The sequence below is a fragment of the Trichechus manatus genome, unplaced genomic scaffold, assembly GCF_000243295.1.
Source record: "Trichechus manatus latirostris isolate Lorelei unplaced genomic scaffold, TriManLat1.0 scaffold00101, whole genome shotgun sequence".
Classification (NCBI taxonomy): Eukaryota; Metazoa; Chordata; class Mammalia; order Sirenia; family Trichechidae; genus Trichechus; species Trichechus manatus.
The window spans coordinates 9,920,878-9,927,658 of NW_004444037.1; the positions used below are offsets into that span (position 1 = coordinate 9,920,878).

Below are 6,781 nucleotides of genomic sequence, written 5' to 3' on the forward strand. Positions count from 1 at the left end.
AGGAAGGCTAAATCCAGAGTGGATGAAAGTCTGGACTTCCTACTCAGCCTTCTCTGACACATCCCAGAAAGGGGCTGTGTGTTGGGGTACCTCATTACAGCCTTGCGAGGAGGGACCTTAGACTCCCCACTTTGCCTTTTTGGTGCTGGTGAGGGTGGGGCCAATATTTATTCTATGGTTTTTGCCTGGAGTAGAGCAGCTATTGTCTAAAAGTTTTCTGTCTTGCTAGGTGGCCCCTTTTCTGGTCCTTTGGCTAGAGGTAGTAGGCTTTTGTCGGTTTCAACAACTCATCAACTTGCTCAAATTTTAAGGTTTGTTTTCACAATGTATTGGGTTAGTTACCTTTTTTCTACCTTGAAGTTTCTTTCCTCAATGATCCTTTACACAAAATCTTTTAAAGTATAATTTGGAAGGTTATTTATCTGTAAATTTGTTACAACTGAATTATTCATGTCTTCACAAACTGGCAGAATGTCAGATTTGGATTTTAAAGATGCATTTCACATAGTTTCTTATGTATTTAACTCCGTTACTATGGTTTCATTACATTTTTGGGATACAAAATACACATGCACATTCCACTTGATTCAAAATAGGACATAGCAAGGAGGAAGGGAAGCTTGTGTACTTTTCACACCAGGAGTAGAATTGAACATACACTGGTTACATTTGTGGCTATGGATATATTTGTCTAATCATTGCTAAATTTAATTAAATTATACAAAAAAACTGGAAGTGAATACTCTGAAAACTATAGAGGATATTCATCTATTTACTTATGCTTGAAATGATAACTCGTGGTACTCAGACTATCTGATAAATTAGTGCAAAACTGAGTTCTCTCTAGAAGCTTGGTTTAGCCTTGCGACAGGGCTCGCCAGCTGCCTACTTATGATTTACTTTCCTTTCTTACTAACAGAATTTTGTCTTACATGGGTGGCAATTTGCTTAGCATTAAAGATGATATCTCCCAGTTTCCCTTGCATCTAGATGTGGCTTGGTGATTAAGTTCTGGCTGACGAAATATAAGCAGAATTTTTGTGCGATACCTTTTGGATGGAAATTACTAAGCTTGGAGGTATGCCCTTCTTCCTTCCTGTTGCTTGTGTGATGGATGCAATAACTGGAACTCTAGAAGCCATAATGAACTTGAAGAGACCTTGATAGAAGCTGGCACTACAATGGTGGAGAATAAAGATAGAAGGAGCCTGTGTCCATGATGACCATGGAACCTTGGGAACAGCCTTGTACTTCTTATCTTCAGATTTATGTGAGAGAAAAATAAACTTGTTTAAACCACAGTTATTACATATATATGTGTACACATACATATATATGTATACATGCACAAACATATATGATGATATATCACTAAAGTTATAATGAAAATTAATGGAAAAATATGACTGGATATGCATTTTTTATACATGAAGTTTTAGGATTACACCTAATGCATAAAATGAGATTAATCTGTATGTATTTATAGGTATTAAAAAAACAATGTATAAATATATTGTCTGTAATATGGGAACATGCCTGTAATTAGAGAAACATATTGAGTATTTCTGAGAACTCTTCATTTACAGATAGAATCAATGTGAGAAGGACTACCAGAAAGGAAAATGCAATGCTTACAAGCAGCTGAGAGGAGAAAGCATCCAATTCTGGGGATGACAGGGAAGGAGATGGTTGAGTTAAATCTTGAAGGAAGAGAAGCTGTTATCCACGTTTGAAGAGAAACAGCATGTTCTAAAGCACAGAGGTATGAAACAAGCAAGGCATATTTGAGAAACTGTTATTTATGATGATTCAAGTAGTGTTGGCTATAAAGAGCAAGTGTTGTAGTGGGAGGTGAGGTTGTAAAAGTGAAGGAATGCAAACGATTTTTAAAAATGAATTTTATATATCATGTATTTTTAAAACTCACATAGAATTATTACTACTGGTAATTTTTGAGCACTCTTTTAGGTACAGCTAATCATGCCAGTTGCAAAGAATGACATTTTTATTTCTTTCTGCAATATTATATACTTTTAATTTATTTCTCATCTCTAATATCTATTAGCAGCATATCTAAGAAAATTAAATCTGGAGTTTAGTGTATAGAAGACTAGAGAATTAGGGAAAATACCAGGAAAAAAAATCACCATCTGAAATTGAAAACAGCCTGTTTCCACCCTTAAATTAGCCATCTGCAGAAGATAGTTTGTGAAATTGTTGTAGAGACTTGGGAAACACCAATTTTTTGTCAAGGATATCAGAGTATATCCTTAAGATTAAAAATAAAGAAATGAGTCAAAACAGCTAAACTGAGTGTAAAGAAAGGATTAACAAAACTCAGGGTATGATAGGATACTCTCTAGATAGTAGTCTGTGAGTAAGAATTTGTCACTTTGGTCTAACACAGACTAGGTGTTAACTCAAGAATTAGTTGCCTGTTTGTCTCCAAGTTCTTTGTGTGATCACGCCTTAAGTTCAATTTTACAGAAACGAATGGTTTGAGCTCTCGTCCAGTTGTTGGTGGGAAGTCAATTGACCTTTCTCCTTCAGATTTCTGGGGATTTATGTTCTCATATTCGTATCGTTGCCTCTTCCTCCAATTTTCTGCTCCTTTCCTTCCTGCCTCCTTTAGAGCTTTTCTCTACCTCTAGGACACCAATCCAAAATAGCACCTCTTCCTTGATTTTCTCTAAAAAATAGGGAAGCACAAGATAGTTGTGTACAGCAGAGTTTTACTGAATGTTTAGCAATAATAGAGTCCCTGGGTGGTGCAGTTAACACACTCAGCTGCTAACCAAAAGATTGGAGGTTTGAGTCCACCCAGAAGGCTCGTTGGAAGGAAGGATTGGTGACCTACTTCTGAAAAATCAGCTGTTGAAATCCCTATGATTTCTACTCTGACACACATGGGGTCACCATGTGCGGGGGTCAACTCTACAGCAGCTGGCTTCTAGGGATAATGGAGGAGAGTTAGAAGGCATAGCAGAGCAACTATTAAAAATTCAATATTAGATCCACCTAATTTTAAACTCCCTCAGCCATCCATTCCCCGAGGAATAACCTTCTTGCTTCTCTACTGTTGACTGTCTTCCTGAATCCTCTCCATTTCTATCCTCCTTCTCCTATCATCCCAAGTCCCCCTCCGCTTCTTTTGTGCTGCCCCCATCAGGGCAGGGCATTGTTACTGAGATCCTAGCAAGAAGTGCAAGCGGGCAGGTAACCCAAATGAAAATCAAAGTGCTGTTTCCAGAAGCTGTGGGAAGAGGTGATAGGCAAATGAAACAACAAATGCCTGCTGAATTCTGGATCAAGGGGTACAAAGTAGAGTTTCTGAATCTGTATAACTGAGGACCAATCCTCTACAATTCCACCAAGGAATTTTCACTGTGGATGTTTTTGACTAGTTAATTAATGTCGAGATCTTTAACCCTAACTTTAAATACAATTAGTACCATCTTAAATATGAGTGATAATAAAGGAAGTCCTTGCTTCTTCTTGTATTTAAGGGGAAGATCATTAGTGTTTCTCTATTAAGTGTAAGTTTGGCTCTTGTGTCAAATATATTCTTTATTATGCTAAGAATAAAATTGATAATAAGTTGAATTTACTCACATGCGTTTTTTGGCTGAGGGCCTTCTTTGAATTTTCCTTTCCCTTTAATATTTCAATATTTGTTCATTGGCTTCATCTTCTTTTTTTTGAATTTTCTCTTTATTTTTGAAACTTCTTAATGATGACTTTTTTCCTCATTATTTACAAGCCTCACTATTGCTATGGAATGTTACCCTGCGCTTTTGGTCAGTTATTCATTTACCAAGTATTTATGGAGTATCCTCTATATGCCTAGCACTGGTCTGACTCTAGAGACAAAGCAGTGAATAAGACAGGCAAGTGCTCTGACCTCAATGAACATATGTAATAAGTAAGCAAATAGCCATATAGTAAGTGCCACAAAGGACATGAAACAAGAGCATCTGACAGAGAGGGCTTGGGGATAGGGGGTTATGGTGGGTAGGGGCACAGTAAATAGGGTGGTCTCAGATGGTCTCTCTGAGGAGGTAACATTGAGTTGAGACCTGAATATTGATGTGCTGATCTGGGTCTGGAGTCAATGCTGGTTCAATGGTAGAATTCTCGCCTTCCATGGAGACCAGGTTCAATTCCCAGCCAAGGCCACTGATGCGCAGCCACCATTGATCTATCAGTGGAGGCTTTCATGTTGCTATGATGTTTAACAGATTTCAGCGAGCTTCTGACTAAGATGGAATAGGAAGAAAGGCCTAGCGATCTGCTTTAGAAAATTAAACAATAAAAACCCCATCCATGTATCACAATGGTCTAATCTGCAAACGATCTGCAACTGATCTGCAACAGATTATGGCTCAGGACTGGACAACGTACTGAGCTGTGTTTCATTCCATTGTTCATGCGGTTGCCACGAGTTGGGCCGACTGGATGGCAGCTAACTACAACAAAGATCTGGGACTTCCAAGAAGCAGATACTAAGGAGGAATTAGCTATGTAAGAGATTTCCTAGAGAAATAGACAGGAAGCTGAGAATGAAGCTGGCGCCTTTAGACTTCAATGCAGATCTGACCCCAGGTGAAAGAGAGAAAGAAGAAAGTTTGGGTGGAAGTATCTTAAACAGTAGTTCTAAAAGAGTTTCTCAAGGCTGTCAGGGAACCCCAGAGCCCGTCAAAGGAAGCCGGTGTCTCCCGAGGATGGATCTACTTTAGAATCCTGCCCTGCTCAGTCATTGACTGAGAACAACCTGTGAGAAGTTTGGCTGGCCTCCCTCAAATGTAGCAATGGTTGCATTTTGACAACCACCATAGTTGAGAAGGAGCCAACCTCAAAAATGTCTGGGGGTAGAGCATTCTACCAGAGGAAATAACAAGTATGAGCCCTCAGGCCAGAGTATAATTTTTATTTACTAATAATGCTTAGAATAACATTTTATTATAATAGCTAATTTAGCTAAACCTTTGTAAACTATCAAGTTGGTGATACATTGGACCCTCCTGAAACACTATTTAGATCCCAATCCAAAACAAAATTTGGTCATACCCAGATGCTTTCACTCAATGTGTTTCACACCTTTACCTCAGTATCTGTCTCTTCTAAGTATAATGTAGCTTTACCTCTGTGATTTCTTTTCTGGCTCTTTACTTACTATTAAGACAACATAAAAACATTATACAAGAAAATATTTTAAAAAATGACCCACCATTTAAAGATTATTTTCTCTGGCAGTTTTGCATGGTTAAGAGAGTAGACTCTGGAGTCATACTGCTTGTGTTCAATCCTGGCTTTGCCACTCACTAGCTGTGTGACTTCGAGCAAATTAGACCTTCTCTGCCTCAGTTTCTTCATCTGTAAAATGAAGATAACAACTGTACCTACCTCATGCAGTTGTAAGAATTAGATGAATTAATCCAATACACTTAGAACAGAACCTACCACATAGGAACCTCTTTGATAACTGTTGTCACTGGGAGTCTCAAATGGTTAATGCCAAAATGCTGCTGACTGAAAGTTTGACGATTTGAGTCCATCCAGAGGCATGTCGGAAGAAAGGCCTGGCAATCTGTGTCTCAAAAATTAGCCACTGAAAAACCCTATGGAACACAGTTCTACTCTGACACACATGGGATTACCATGAGTTAGAATCGACTCAACTGCAACTGGTTTTTTTTTTTTTTTTGATAATTGTTAACCATAATTTCTATTTTCAATCCTGCAATTTTTTTCACATAATTTTTATTTAGTTGCAATCAGAGGGTGCATTAAGCATTGTGTTCTACTTTTTTCATTTGATGTTGTTCATAAGTGTTCCTCCACATTTCTATTTTATTAACATGATATTTTTAATGACAGCCTGACATTTCATACTATCGATATATTTTGCCTAAACATTTTCTTATATTGAACATTTAATTATTTTATTATTATCAATGATGACCTTATAAACATACTTTGTATATGATGTTTTTTCTTTCCATTGAATTATTTATTTAGCAACTATTCCTAGGAGTATGATAATTGATTTTGTGTCCTACATTTTAAACTCTTCCTCCTTCTTTGTAGTTCCAAAGAAGCAAATAGTTTCAGTATATGAGGGATAGGGAGACAGACCTATCTATTATACCACCATGATGAAGTCATCTTCGTGTACAAATGGATTCTTAATACAACACTGATAAAGTCTGCATTATTATCATCAATGTCTTCATCATTCAGTCAACAAACATTTATTAAATCACCTATGATGGGCCAGGTACCTTTTGGGTAGGAAGCCAGGAATTTACAAAAAAGAGTGTGAGAGGCTTCAAAGACAAAGACAACTTTATTTCTAAATGCTCCAGGTTGATTCTGTGTGTCTTCTCATGTACAATGTGAAATCTATATGTAAGTTTTAAAAAAGGCATTTTCTTCTCTCAAGGAACTAAAATGTTAACCTGACATTGATCATCTAACCATACAAATTTTATAGAAGCCATAGTGATATCTTGTAAGATGTGAGATCCCTGTCTCTGAGAAGTCTGCATGTTGTTACTTTCTAGGTGCTGTCAAATTGGCTCCAACTCATGGCGGCCTTACGTACAGCAACGAAATGTTGCCTGGTCCTGTGTCATCTTCACAGTCGTCAGATGTTTGAGTCCATTCTTGTGGCCACTGTGCCAATCCATCTCACTGAGTGTCTCCCTTCCCTTGTTAGCCTTCTACTTCACCAAACATGATGTCCTCTGCCAGTGATTGATCCCATCTGTTGACATGTCCA

At 37.7% G+C, this 6,781-nt stretch overlaps 1 long non-coding RNA gene across 1 annotated transcript; it reads left to right on the forward strand.

The window, feature by feature from the left end:
* Positions 1–255: 255 nt before the first annotated feature.
* LOC111821732 (uncharacterized) lies at positions 256–1,847 on the forward strand. Its single transcript, XR_002825075.1, has 3 exons — positions 256–311; positions 991–1,078; positions 1,587–1,847. It is a non-coding gene; the product is annotated as an uncharacterized LOC111821732 (long non-coding RNA).
* The last annotated feature ends 4,934 nt before the right edge of the window (positions 1,848–6,781 follow it).